We start from the raw sequence: 15853 nt of genomic DNA, 5'->3' as shown, positions 1-15853 counted from the left end.
CTATTGGTCATTTCAAATTGCAATAGCCAATAGCAGGCTTGCTCTTGTACCCACCCACTGCTGCTGTCAATCAGCAGAGGAGCACCTCAGGTCCACCTCTGCTGATTTACAACAGCAGCATATAATATTAATAATCACAAATAAAATAAAATAAAAACATTATTTAATTAATAATAACATATAGCACCCCCTCGGTTCTACTGAACCGAAGGGGTCCTGGGGCCGAAGCTAGCCGAAGGATCGGCCGAAGCTACGGCCAGATCCTTCGGCAGCTTCGTGAATAGACCCCATAGTCAGTAAACAACTGCACTTGCTTGGCATCTGTATACAGTTGGCAACTAAGAACAAATAGTACACAATATACTCATGCCATTAGAAAAATATGAGTGCTTAGAGGTATGTTTGTGGGATGGCATGTACTATATCCCATGGAAGAGAACACCCATCACTTCCTGCCCTGATAGGAATCGAGGCGAAATTTCTCCAATAGGGACACAGACAGGAAGGCCCGAAGCGAAAAAAATAAAATAAGCAGAGGGCATACATGACCAGGTGTATATGGGAGACAAGCTACAAAAGGGTTAACGAGGGTTCGGTCTTGGGACAAGGTCACTTACCTGATTGGACAGGTCAAAAGGTTAGGCGGAGCTTAAACATTGGTCCGAGTAGGAGGGTCTTCTCTTCAGCAGTGGGAGATTGTCTGACGAGGAGTGAACTTCCCTCCCGCCCACCCAATTTTGTGGTTAGGCTCTGGGTAGTTATGCGGTTGGGGTCTTTGGAGGCCATCAAATAATAGGTGCTGGTGGTTAAGGTTTGGGGACCTGTCTTGGTATGGGTCCTCTATTCATGGCGTAAGCTGGTGAACACTATTGGATATTTGGAGTGTATGCGGTCAGTTGCTGGTTGTCCCCGAGGCGGTGTGTTGCGGCTGGGGGACTAACATGTTGTAGTACTGCCGCAGGGAACGGATCAAGAAAAGGTGTGGCCTTCAAAGACCTGCAACTTTGTTTATGTAATTCTGATGGATGTTGAAAGTGTTTATATATAGTTATGTTTTATATCAAATTATTTCATAAAAGACTGCTAAGGCCATTTTATGCCATTTTGGAGTGCGGTTTTTTTATTCCTTACAGGAATGGGTGGTGGGTGGTCTTGGTGGCTCGTATAAGGGGAAAGAATGGGGACATCTATGCTACCTCAGTCAAGAGGAGCTATTCAAAACAAATAGTATTGGCTGGAATTGGGAAATGAAAGTGTATGTCCAGCTAAAACTTGTTTTCTTAGTTTTGGATAGACTGGGGAAGGGGTCAGGTGTTTACGGCTATAGGGAGCTCTGAGTAATTTATTTTCATTTTCTGCCCGACTGGCAACATTTTATCAGACAGGAAGTGAATAAAACTCTCCAACAGCAACACAGACAGAATAAAAAATGCATATATTAAGTAGAGTAGCGGGAGGCTATTAAGACCCCTGTCAGATTTTTAATTCTGACTGTGCCCCTGTTGCCAATTTTTCCTCACTTCCTGTGTGGTGAAAAAAATGTCAGCAGAACAGGAAGTGATGGTAACTTTTTCTACAATAGATATCATTAAAAAAAATAAACCAATAGGATCAATAGTTCTAATCCTTCTCAACTCCATCCAAAACTAGAGAAATATTTGTTTGCTTGGCTGACACTTAAAAGTATAATACGGATAGTGATGCAGATAACAGGCATCAAGATATTCTAAAATTAAATTATGCAATGCACCAGATTATTGTTGCTGTAATCCCACTCTACTGTACTGTCTTGCTCCCTTCATGTTTGTAGAAGATGAAGAAGATGATGACGCAAAATCTCCTTCTGCCTCTACCAGCCGAATTCCTATTACTGCAGTAAAGGTAAATTGTATATAACAACAAAATGTCATTTTCTTATAATTTCTCCTTCAATTTTTTTATTTTTAATATTAACTGTACTCTTTGTATAATTTCAGGCAACCCCATCACCAAGTGCTGAGGCCCAGCATAACAAAAGAGTGTTATATATTGTAATACCCATCCTTGTTCTGATAGCAATCACATTTACAGCTGTAATATTATACAAATGTGAGTACACGATATTTAACCAACGGTCCTGATTCATCAGGCTGCAATATCACCTGTGCAATTCCAAAAGGCCTTTTAATTTAACCATGTGAACATTTTGCTCAAAGCAGATGTTAAGCCTAACTGGATGGTGTTGAGCTTTTCATTAGCACCGTGCATCATAAACATTTTCCATCTGCCAGCTGGAGATTTAAAAATGATTTAAAATAACTTTTGATATTATATTAAAGCTTACCTAAAAACAAAAAGTGAACATATTGCAGATTGCTGGTCCTGAGGTGTGCTGGCTGCATTCATTTCCTTTTTTTCAGGTATTTTTTTCTGGGTGACTACACTCTCTCCACTTTATCTAGATAAGAAGCCATGGTTGTCACCAAGGCTGGAATTGAATGGAGTAGGTAACCAGCTGCACTCCTTACTGGAACAATAGTAAACCTGCAGAAGTAGGTGGGTGCTTGTAGCGACCACGGACGGCACAATGACCAACACAAAAGTAGCAAAAAATGTCACCAGCACACCAATGAGAAATTCAGCAAAAGTCCATTTAATGACAAATTGCCATTCAGTAACAAGCGCTTTCGGGATCCTCAAGGGTACCCCTTCATTAGGCTCATCTGCCACTCTTTTGGTGGTATTTAATCACTCCTAGGTTTTTATGAAAAAAATTAAAACTGTTTTTTTCCCTACAGTATGAAACATTTATTATCATTAACATTTATTATTAGCCAATTTTTTGGTAAAATATAAAAAGCTGGGGTCACGTCATCTGAGCCTGATGAAGGGGTACCCTTGAGGCCCCGAAAGCGCTTGTTACTCAATGGCAATTTGTCATTAAATGGACTTTTGCTGAATTTCTAATTGGTGTGCTGGTGAAATTTTTTGCTACTTCAAGGCTGGAATTTAACCCCTTGAAAACCACCTTCCTGTCCAGGCCATTTTTCACTATTCAGGGCTGAGGTGCTTTGACTGACATTTATTCAGTCATGCAATGCCATACCAAAATGAATTTTATATCATTTTTTGGGACAGACAGAGCTTTCTTTTGGTAGTATTTAATTACTCCTAGGTTTTTATTTTTTACTATAAAAAGAAAAAAGTGCTGTCAATTTTGAAAAAAATAAAAACTGTTTTTTTGCCTACAGTATGAAACATTTATTATTATTAACATTTATTATTAGCCAATTTTTTGGTAAAATATAAAAAGCTGGGGTCACGTTGGGTAAATACATACCAAAAAATATTAAGCCTTAAAATTGCATGCATACAAGAAATTGCATACAACTACCATACCCAAAATTGCCCATAGGCGATGCTTTGAAAGCTTTTCCCGCATATCAGTTTATTAATGGCCCTAGAATTATTGCTCGCACTCCGATGTTCACAGTGATATGTAACATGTGTAGCCTTGTCTTTACACATAGGCACACCCGATGCATGTTTACGTCTGTATGTTGGGGCGGGGGGGACTTTAAAAATAAACGTTGTGGGGTTTTTTATATTTTTTATGTTTTGTTTTTTTAATGTGACTTTCATTTGTTAAACTTTTTTTTTTACACTTAACTTTATTGCTTTTACATAAGGAGCTAATAGGTCCATTTCAGAGCACAGATACAGTGACAGGTGCTCTTTATGGAGGCATCAGGGTTCTATTATACCCCTAAAAAGCTGATGAAGCAGAGATGCCACAGCCTTCGTTGGCTGTAAACTATATTTACATTTTTCTGCTCGTGCATGCGTGGGTTTGGGGCGGGAAAGAACATTTAAAAACACCCACCTGCTGTCAAGGGTGAGCTGTCTGGCTGTTTAATTACCCCTGCAAAGAGGAGGTGAGGGGAAACGCTCCAATGGGAACACGTGTTGCAATGATAACTGCCTTTTTCCCCCCCCCTTTTTTTTTGCACACATGATATAATCCACATTTTAGGCCTGAAAATTACTTGAAACCCCAAAACATTGTGAGGGTTATTCACTATTGAGCCAAAGGATTAGGCTGAAGCATCGGCTAATCCTTCGGCCTGCGCTATGCCCATACAATATTTCATATTTATCTGACTGAAAAAAAATATTTCAATTATTTCAACTGTTATTTTGTAGTCCTGCTGTAACTGTAAACGCTGTAACTTTATCCTTTTATATTCTACAGATAAGGTAAAAGATAAGACACCATCTATCAGGTAAGTTACAGGATACAGAAATAAAACATAAACATTAAAGGTCAATTGAAGCCAATGTAAAAATAAGGAAAAAGCGTGTAACATTGTTCTACAAGCCTCAGTTGACCGATATCATTGCATCCAGTGCTGGGGTGTCTCCAAGCACTATTTGAAAATCAGCATACCTCCCAACGGTCCCACATTTGGAACCAAATCCCTTTCTCCCTCTTTCCCCGTAAGTTGCCCTTCTTTCTGGTTTGATGTACAGATATCTATGAACAGGTTCTATTTAACCAGGGCCATCCCTATAATGAGACAGCCTGAGGAGGTTGCTTCAGGTGGCATCTCATTGGGTCGCATGGGGGGCACACCTGCTACCCCCTTTCCAGCCAGAGCACCCCAGGTTGCTAAGAGCACCTAGCAACTTGTAATGCTCTGACCGGTGTTCTGCCCAGCTCACTGACATCACTGGTTGCCAAGTGTTGAGTGGGATGCTCTGGCTGTCGTCCTGCCCAGCATCTGGCAACCAGTGACGTCAGTGAGCTGGGTGGGACACCGGACAGAAGGACTGTGCAGACCCTGCCATTTACCCCCGTAATGTGTGCTGCCACCCCCCAGTAATGTGCACCACCATACCTCCCCGGTAGTGTGCGCCATTACCCCAACCCCCGCCCGGTAACGTGTACCACCACACACCCCAACCAAATTCCCCTCGCCTCAGGTGGCAAAAATTGTGGGGGCACGCTGTAGTTTCATTCTGCAACAAAACCTTCATACGCAATGTATTGGACGTCAGAAAAAACATATAAACAGCGCTCTCGGATGGGCAACAAACTAGCTTAGAGGCGTGTGTGCAGCCCTGGAAAACAGGAGGAGAACCTGTGGATTGTAAACATTCAAAAAACCAAGAAAGGGCGCAGAGAACACTGGCTAGTTAACAAAGTAGTGATGAAAAACTGAAGGTGGTGGCACTTACGTGTGAATGCCAGGATCTGGAGATGGACGGCCGGTATGGAGGATCGGGGCACTCGTGGTGTGGTGTCCGACTGTGATCGATGTATTAATCCAAGAGGTATATCCACGGGAGAGTGTAGATGAGAAGAGGGGACCTCGTCCGAAGTGCCGTGAGGGGTCTGTGCGGTGTTGGAGAGAGGCAGGGGGATCGCTGTGGTGTCATGACAGTTAGACGCCGAGGCTCGAGTTGATGGTGGAGTGGAGGGGGATCAAAGAGCGGACGAAAAAAAAATCGTCCGCTCTTTGATCCCCCTGCTTTAAAGTGAAAGTTCCATTGAACCTTAAGTCGCATATTATTCACAGTGTGCATGTATTACATAATGTGTCTACCTCTGCAGTGCTGGACCAATGACAGAACTGGATGCTTCAAGAGCCACGACAGAGGAGAACATCTATATTGAAGAGTGATCGATATTTCCCCGAATCCTTTGCTGAAATAAGACAGTATTAAATATGTCCTCCATGCTTCCAAGAAATGGAAATTTCCGGTGCAATGATTCCCTCCAAGCTAAAGTTGCCACCTGTTCTGGGAAAAGAGTGAGGAAGGGTTAGCACCCCTGTCCGGCTTTATTGATGCCTGTGTCCCATTTTGGAGGTTTACACTCTATTTCTGTGTGGTCACTGGTACAGACTGAGGATCTATGTCCTCTTCTATGACCGTGTGGTCACTGGGAAGGAAGTGAATAGAAATCTTCCTAATGGGGATGCAGACAGAAATAAAAAACTTTCTACTTAGGGTAACGGGAGGACACAAACTAGTGTCCTCCCGTCACCCTAGGCTCAGTATACGAGCTTGCGGTATACTGAGACACCGCAGTATGCCACAAGCTGCTGCTAGCGGTATACTGAGACGCCGCAGCTGAAGCGGATCCCGACAATTGTGACGGGATCCCACCCAGCTGTGTGACTGACAGCTGGCTCTGCCTATCTAGAGGCAGAGCCAGCTGTACCCGCCCCCTCCCCCGTCCATTCCGCCAGTCAGCGCTGGCGGATCGGAGCGGGGAGGGGGGAATCCAGCCCCTCCCATGTCAGGGCAGAAAGCCGTGACAGGATCTAGAGATGAGCGAACGCCGGTATGTGTTCGCTCACCTCCCGATCTACTGAGCCGACCTGTGACAGTCTCATTGTCACAGGTCGGCTAGAACTATGAGGTGAGTGAAAAGCACTCGCCTCATAGTTCTCCTTTAACCCACTTTAAAAAATAGTTTTGGCTGCAGTTTTACACAAATTACAGATACTGTGTTGTCTGATTTAACAAAAGTCCCATCATTTGCCTGTTTCTCACGAGGAACTTTAGATGAGGTTGCACAATCCTGTGATTCATGGTAAACCCAATGTTTTTTTTAGCACATGGTTTCACTTGGTTTTTCCAAACAGATTTTTCTGTAACTTCCTCTCTAGAAGCACCAGTGTTCTGTTCTGTTCTGTTCTGTTTTGCACTGAGCTCCACTCACCTCACTGAAGAGAAACAAGGTTCTAAATAGCAGTTATGGTCACTGAAATAAAAAATCAATGAAGTCAGGTACTACTTGTTCTTTTTCTTAACGTTTCTTTAACGTAACGTCAAAGAAGGTGGAGAATCACAGGTTTATGCCCCTGGATTCTTTCTTTCTTTCCTTTCTCACAGAATCCAGAATATTAAAGAACTACATTCAAATAGAAAATTCAATAATAAAAGTATTGTGTGTTGCATAAAGTATAAATGTTCATTTGCGTCCGCCTTTTCCTTTACCCCGACTGGAAGCACATTCCAATAAAACATGAAAAACTTGTACTTAATGTACTTAAACTCCTGTATGTCAGCCTAATCAAGTACCAAATAATAATGTGAAGCTCATAAAGTAAATAAAAATATCCTTTACCTTCCCTGACTGAGCCAAAGTTTCAGCAGCAGAGGCAGTCCAGAAAGCAGTGGGCAGGACTAGGTGTGGTCAGGTGCTGATTGACAGGTTACAGACTTGTGAATCAGCAGTGACAATGCTGATAGTCACACCCCCTGCAACATCTTATCCAACTATAGTGCAACCAGCCAGAGCCTACATGGGAGTGGCAACTTTTTATCTGAATTCAGGAGCAGTGCAGTATCATTGCCAGCATATCACAGGAAGCTGCATTAGCTGAACTTCACTTGCAGGATCAACAAGGCTTTGCAGAGGAACTAAGAGAAAACTGTAAGTGCAAATACAGTACACTTATAATTAAGTGCTGAAGCACATTTTGGTTTTAAAAGCATGTGATAGTCCTACTTTCAAATAATTTAGGAGGCATCTGCTTCATGCTAATGCCTTTAAGGCTGGTTCACACCAATTACAGTGTGTTTAAGTGCGGTTAGCTGCTGGAATGCACTGTATCGCATACTAAACTCTCCCCTGTGTTTTCGATCACTCACACCAGAACACGTGCCACAACAATGCCTGCGTTCCAGTCCAGTGTGATAAAAAAAATGCTTTATGCACTATTTTTTGTGATCGCACTGAACCGCACTGGAGTGGCTGCAGTGCCATTGACTTGAATGTACCACCATGCCTCCTCCCGTCCCAGAACGCAGGGTGGAGTTTAGTATGCAATAACCACGCTGGAATGCACTGTAATTAGTGTGAACCGGCCCTAAGTCAGTCATTCTGTAATTAGATTGTAAGCACTCACGGGCAGGGCCCTCCTTACCATCATGTCTTGAATTGTATTGTAATTATAATGTCTGCCTTATCTTGTAAAGCGCTGCGCAAACTGTTGGCGCTATATAAATCCTGTATAATAATAATAATAATTCTGTTCAAATCAATCAGCCTTCAGAATTACACCTTTCTATCCAAGTAATGCCTACTGGAGAATGGGATGAGGGCTGATGCTATGATTCATTTTTTAAAGAACAGTCATTAACAAGCACAATTAACATAGATGTAAACACAATAACTAAAATGTATAATAATAAAAATTTTAACATTCAAAAGGTTTGTTTCAATGTTCTTTAATCTGCAGCTTTCATTATAATATTACCTGGTGATTCTGTAATGAGAGTCCTTGTTTGGGCACTGGCTGGTATAGTGTAATCACATTCACTCTCTGCCTCCCAATGGCTATCATGCATTGTCTCCCTCCAACATGGCTATCCTACGATGTTCCCCTCCAAAATAGCAATCCAATGTTGTCTCCCTCCAAAATAGCTATCCAATGTTGTCCCCCTCCAACATGGCTATCCTACGTTGTTCCCCTCCAAAATAGCTATCCAATGTTGTCCCCCTCCAACATGGCTATCCTAACGATGTTCCCCTCCAAAATAGCAATCCAATGTTGTCTCCCTCCAAAATAGCTATCCAATGTTGTCCCCCTCCAACATGGCTATCCTACGTTGTTCCCCTCCAAAATAGCTATCCAATGTTGTCCCCCTCCAACATGGCTATCCTACGTTGTTCCCCTCCAAAATAGCTATCCAATGTTGTCTCCCTCCAAAATAGCTATCCAATGTTGTCTCCCTCCAACATGGCAATCCTACGTTGTTCCCCTCCAACATGGCTATCCTACGTTGTCCCCCTCCAACATGGCTATCCTACGTTGTCCCCCTCCAAAATAGCTATCCAATGTTGTCTCCCTCCAACATGGCAATCCTACGTTGTTCCCCTCCAACATGGCTATCCTACGTTGTCCCCCTCCAACATGGCTATCCTACGTTGTCCCCCTCCAAAATGGCTGTCCTACATTGTCCCCCTCCAAAATGGCTATCCTACGTTGTCCCCCCTCCGATATGTTTCTGATGGAGACCAGATGAAAGTGTTGACAATGCTCATTGAACTGTTATGTTCTATTGCAATCACCATGAGAAAAACCCACCCTGACCAGTGACATGTAGACAGGAAGTGGCTGCAAAAAAACATTACGGACATAAGCATTACTAAGGTGAAAAAAGAAAGAAACAAAATGACAACTGTATTTAACCCCTTAAGGGCGGAAGTAATTGTCCAAGTTCTGAATGTAAACAAAACATAGAATTTGAGCTACATGTCTGTTCAATCATAACTTACCTATTTCACATAAAGTACACCCACACTTATTATGTATTTTTTTTTAGAGGACAAATAGGGCTTTCGTTTGACATCAAACATTTATAAATGAACTGTAAATATATATGAATAAAATCTAACCAATTATGAGAAATTAAGAAAAGTTCATTTTTTCCCCAAACATGCACACACACATTTTTTGGGGAATATCATAATACTGACACATTTTACTGCAATAAAAGACCCATAATTGTATTCTACAATGTCAGCACTGAAGGGGTTAATTTAAAAAAAACTAAAAGAATTCAAAATCGTTAAAACTAACGATAAAATTATAATTAAAAAACAATGCAAAATAATGTAAAAACTGATCAGCGCTGAAGGGGTTATTTAAAAAAAAAATGAAATTATTAGAAATGGGTACAATTAACGGAAAAAAGAAAAGAAAATCACAATAATCCTGAACAGTACTATTGTACTGATTGGAGTGATCACAGTGATAAAACTGTGATCAGCAATGAAGGGGTTCATTTTTTTTAAATTAAAGTTTTTTAAAATGATTACTTTTGGGACACTTGGACTATTTGGACACTTTGTAGCACTGATCTACTTCTCTCTCCTCAGATCACACTGAGGAGAGAGAACCAGAGGCCGTGCTGACAGCCAATGATTTGAATAATTGGCTGTTACAGTGTAGACTGCCTGAGAAGCCAGGCGAGTCCCCACATCGCACCCCAGTGGATAAGTATAACGGAGGGGGACAAAAGGGCTTAGAAGTTAGGACTTTCCATACCGTCATTAAAGCACATGTTTTCCAGGACGGCATGGAACGTCCTAATGTCGGGAAGAGGTTAAAAAAATAAATAACCCTTGTAGAAATAACCATTGGCAACTGTTTATATTACACAATGCTTTAGCAAATTTAGAGCCTACGTTAATGGACTTTTGTTAACCTCAAATGGGTTTTGCATTTCCATCAAAGTCTATGAGAATCCAAAACCCGCTTGAAGAAGGTCAGAAGCTTAACTACAAGTCAAATGTGCATGTCATTGAGTTCTGAATGATCTCAAAAGGGTCTTAAACTGATGACAAATTCATGCCATCAGCCACAGCCTGTTGACACATTGCCTACATTAAATGGAGTGGGAGTTTACATCTACTTTAAAGTCCCTAGAGAGAGGAGATGATTGTTGATCAAACTAATCTGGCTGTTTTTTATTTAAAAGATAACTATGGTCTAACCTTTTTTTGGCCATAGTTCTCTTCAGGGTCACAGGAGGATATATACCAAAAAGCAGAGCAAGCTGTCCCTCCAGTCAGCACTGAAGAAATGGAGAGGGGAGGGGGGAATCCCTGCAGGGAGCCGTGACTGCCAGTCACCGCCCTCTGCAGGGAGAGGATCGGGAACTCTGCAATCGGCGGTATGTGCACGCTGAGTTCCTGATCAATAGAGCCAACCTGTGACAGCTTCAGTGTCACAGGTCGGCTTGAATTATGGGTAAGAGTGTATTTCACTCACCCCCATAATTCTCCTTTAACCCCTTCGTGACGGGAGACGTACAGTGTACGTCCCGGCACTTTGTGCCTATATGACTGGCCACGTACACCGTACGTGACGAGTTATATCAGGCTTTGTAATGCTGGTAACAGAAGATTCTCAGCGGTTACCAGTCATTAATGAATGCCTTAGTATTGAGGCATTCATTAATGAAATAATTAAGCTTTTTGTAGAAGCTTCTTCTACAAAAAGTAGATATGTAATATGTAATAAAACTTGTGAAAAACGTGTTTTCTTCTAGTTTGTTTCCTCATTTTTTTTATTTTATTCAAACTAAGTAAGGGGTAAGGTACACATATGTGATACAATTATATAGCCCTATCTGTCCTCTAAAAAACTATATATAATATGTGTGGGTACATTTAGTAAGACAGTATATTACTGCTGTGGAAGAATCACACAGCAAAAATGTAAAAAGTGGGTCAGTCATTTATGAACAGAAACTGAAAACTAGCTCAGTCATGAAGGGGTTAAATCTGTGGGCAAGCAGAACTAATAGTAGAGCGTGAGAAGCTGCTGCTCGTTTTGTATGAGTGATCTAGGTGATGCAGAGATCACTTGTAATTAGCCTGCTCGTCCATCCTCCTCTGCCACCCCCCCTCCATAGTCTGCCCCCACCTCTGACTGCCTCTCCCCACTGGCCACTTCCTCCCTCCCTGCAATGGTTTTCGGGGTCTCCCACTCTTTTGGGTGACCCGGGACCACGGCAAGGTAGTTCAGGATGGAGAGCTGGGAGCTGAGCAGAGAACGTCAATAATCCACTCTGCTCCGTGTGACACTGACACTAGAGAGCTGCACTCGCAGCCTTCCCATCTCAGCTGTCACAGGACAGCCAGCACAGTGCTGTGCTCAAACTGTATTGGAGCTGATAGGTTAAATTAAGAGAAGCTGTCACCTCCAAATTATATCACACAGGTGCTTGTTAGCTCTTGTGTGATAGCAATAAAGTGTGGTGAAAAATAAAAATTATTTATGAAAAGTAAAAAATAATAAAATAAATAAATATTAAAAAAGTAAAATATAATAAGAAATAAAAATAAAAAAGCGATACAAAAGTAAAAAATAATAAAATTAATAATTATAAAAATAAAAAAGGAAAAGCTAATAAGATAAATAAAAATTTAAACAAGTAAAAAAAATTATATAAATTACAAAAATTAAAAAGTGCTAAAAAGTAAAAAAACAATAGCGAAAATATTAAAAAAATTAAAACCAACCCTGCCGCCCTCGCCATCTGGTTGCCATTTTCCATTGGGGGGAGGGGGACGCATTGAGGAACCTGGCCTTGGGGCAGCAGAGAGAGTAAATCCAGCCCTGGACATTGGACTAATGTCAGAGATCCTGATCTGTATATTATGAAAGTAATGAGACCACTGATTCAGCATGTCAACAGGGCATTTAGTATTTTCAAAAAGAAAGGATAACTACAACAACTTCCATACTTCCTTTAGTATAAGTTTCCTTTAAAAGTAATTTATGGTGTGATTTTTATATTACCGTAATTGCTTGCTCTATCACATTTGTATTTCTCATATAGAGATTTGTAGATTCCCTACTGTAAAAAGCTAAATATTTGACTCTTTCACCATCCCTGCTGAACAACTGCTGAGATAAGATATCAGCCCCACAGGGAGTGTATTGTTTTGAGTGAGTCAGCCAAGTGAGCTGAATCATCAGCGAGAATTACAGTTAGAAACTTTAATTCAATTTCAACCACTTGCTATTGACCTGGAATCGAAAATAAGAGTCCAAATAATAACCAGAAACTCAGCAATCTACCGACTACACATGTGCGATTCATTAACTAGATTCAGTCAATCGTGAAATCAAAAAAGGGCAATAAATTGACATACAGTTTATCCAAAGATCATTTTTTGGGTATTTAAAACACATTTCTAACCTTATTTAAAACCAATATTATTTAACAATTACTGAAAAGACTAAACATGGCATTTAATTATCTCATTGTGGCTGAGTTGAAAACCAAGTGACATTTCAGGCTTTACTTAGGTGATATAACAAAACACATAATCTCTGTGCTATACGTGGAAAGATTACAGTGACACTCATCACAAAACTCTCTAGGTCTAGGTTCACCAAAGTTTCGGATTCCTGCTATGATGTGTTTGGTTCCTACTTCTTGGCCACTGCAGTATAATTGAATACTCGTGATTCATTACTAACAAGAAGTGATCAGTTACTTCCTTGTACAAATGCTAAACAGTACCAGTTTATTACAATAAGTATAGAGATGGAGCGAGAAGTTATAGGTTATCTGCTGTAGACATGGAAGAGACGTGTGTCGTTCTCTGCTTCTCTCTTCTGCTTATCAAAGGTAAGTGACTGAGTGGGTTAATCAATAAGATATTGGGGTTTCATTACCAAAGGAACAGAGAGACTTTACTTAACAAACTGAGTATTCATTTTGTAAGTGAATGTGCACTGATATGAGGAAATAGGATTAAGCTGCAGAGCTGGATCATCCACAAGGCAACCTAGGCAGTAGCCGAGGGTCCCAGTGACCAAGCTATAGGCCTTATGCTTCGGCAGTAAACTAGGCTAAGTGTGCAATTAGGCATCTGCCTATCTATTGGGGACATGCCATTACAGACCACGCATTTGGGGAAGCGTTTCTGCGCCTATTGTAATCCTTATCATTGTCTATCAAATGAATTGGGGTAAAGGGGTCAAAGCTGCTATCCTGTCCTGAGTCTCATTGTGCAATAATCTGTCTTTGTGCATCTGTGTTAACTTTACTAAACCAATCATGCTGAAGTACTTTTTTTTTATTTCCCTCCACACGTTTGCGTGTCCAAATATGCCATCAGTCACTGTACCAAGTGAAGATACTCGACACTTTTATTAAATCAACCCCAATGTACAAAGTGCAATAACCCATCACAGTCAATCACAGTTTTTATTGGACTGGTCAGAGCACCTAATTTATGAATGGTAGGATGAATCACCCAGTGGCCTGGGTGATCTCTCTGAGATCTGAGATCATGAGATTTATGAGCAGTTAATATTCCTTCTAGCATCTAATGCAGTTCCAAAAACACCTTGTAAAGGCTTTGACAGGAGGAAGATGCTGGGATCTTAATACCGGAAAAAATCTGGTCAATAATTCAACCCAAAACAGGAATAGCTTTTTTTTTTATGGGAGGACCCCGACTAACCCTTGAAGTGATGTAAAGTTGGTGAATTAAATTATTTTATTACATAACCAGTTGGGATGAGGTGCTTGCTCACTACTACTATGAGATTGTGGTGGATTCACCAGCTTTGAAATTCATGGTCCTAGCAAATTAATGTAGAAATTCATCAGCCATGCAGTTACCAAAATACTGTAGAATTGGGAGGAGGGGAGGGTTTTTACCTTTTTCATCCTTTGTTACATCTCATTGCAGCTAATGTCCTGCAGCCTCTTTATAGCCTGCCCTTGTCAACATGCACTACACTGATAACAGGCTTTGTGTTTTTTCTATGGGCATATTTTCTATGGCATATTTGTTGGTTATAATTGTTTTTTTCACAGGCAGTCCTTTAAATGTTGACAACAGTGAAATATGACTACGCAATCTGCATCAGCAGAAAACTTATAATTTGCTATGGGTGGTTTACAGGCAGGAGATTCTGGGAGACAGGGGCAGAGCGTTGTCACCCCCTAATACAAAGTGCCTATACAAGGACCTTTATATCAGTATCACCAGCTTTTATTTTCAGAAAAGCAATCTGTATTCACAGATCTGTACACTCAAAAATCTTTTTGAGTACTATTATCTGTCCATAGCAGCTGACGGTCCCCCCCACACACACACACTTTCATGCACACATATTATTAGACATGTGCATAGACTAAAAATTTGTTTTGGACGAAATGAACAGAAACCAAAAATGTTTTCATTACTTTCTTCAACCGAAACAAATGTTTATGCTATTTTGGATTTGTCCACCAGCGCATTCTGCACATGCGTGCCGCCATCCTGGAGGTGGGCCACATGACGTCACATGATGCAGCACGTGTGCGGCGTCCAGTGTGCTCACACGTCTGTTGGGGTGGGGGGCACAATTTTCTATTCTTGCCTCGGGCGTAAAAGAAGCAAGCTACGGCTCTGGACGGATAGCTAGTCCATCAATTGTCAATAGTACCTTAACTACTTTTTTTTCTGTTAATTGGGGTCTTTTCCCCTTCACTATTTAAATGATACCTTTGAGCTTTGAATGAATACGGTGCATCAGGTACTTGTTGCTGACACTCCTTTTTCACAGCACCTCACTGTAAAAATATTAGTGTACTTTCCCAGAGACACCAGAAAAAATGCATCTGTCCTTTGTCCTATGAAACAGTCCACTGGAGTAGCCCATGAGATTTCTGCAAATAAATGCGTCTTGCGTTCACATGCGTTTGCATGCTTTTTTGTGGCGTTTAGAAGTTCAATTTTTTTTTTCAAATGCAGCTAAACTGACTGTAGATAAAAGCATCTAAATGCAGGGTGTGAATAGATACATTGAAAATCATCAGATGCGTATATATGCGTTTAGAAAACCATTTTAAACGCATATAAACGCATCTAATCACACCTAGTATGAATGTGGCCTTAGACTATCTGGCCAGGCTGCCACTCGTCGGCTGATCGGGAACGACTTCTGGCTTGACAAAGAGGTACAGAGCCTCGAAACGCGTAGTCGTTCTGAGATCGTGCACGATCTCAGAACGACTTCGTTGTGGATATAGTAAACACACAATGTCCTCATGTTATGAATGAACAGGAACACTTAGATAATTCCTGTTCATTGATAACAGGGGATACAGAAAAAGAGATTGTGGATTCTGTGTTCTGAATCTCTTTTTCTATTTTAAAAGGCAAATATCGGGGTTCTGTTTAGATCCCCAATATTTCCCCCAAGCCCCTAAAAGTAATGTAAAAAAGAAAAATATTTAATAAAAAATGAATGAATAAAAAAAAAAATATAAAAGTTTATAAAAAAAAAATATTTGAAAAAAATGTGAAAAAGGTAAAATAAAAAACATCTTCGGTTTC

Source organism: Nanorana parkeri, unplaced genomic scaffold (genome assembly GCF_000935625.1).
Source record: "Nanorana parkeri isolate BGI_ZX_2015 unplaced genomic scaffold, ASM93562v1 scaffold14, whole genome shotgun sequence".
Taxonomy (NCBI): domain Eukaryota; kingdom Metazoa; phylum Chordata; class Amphibia; order Anura; family Dicroglossidae; genus Nanorana; species Nanorana parkeri.
The sequence above is the reverse complement of the archived record's forward strand: the minus strand, read 5'-3'. Positions refer to the sequence as shown.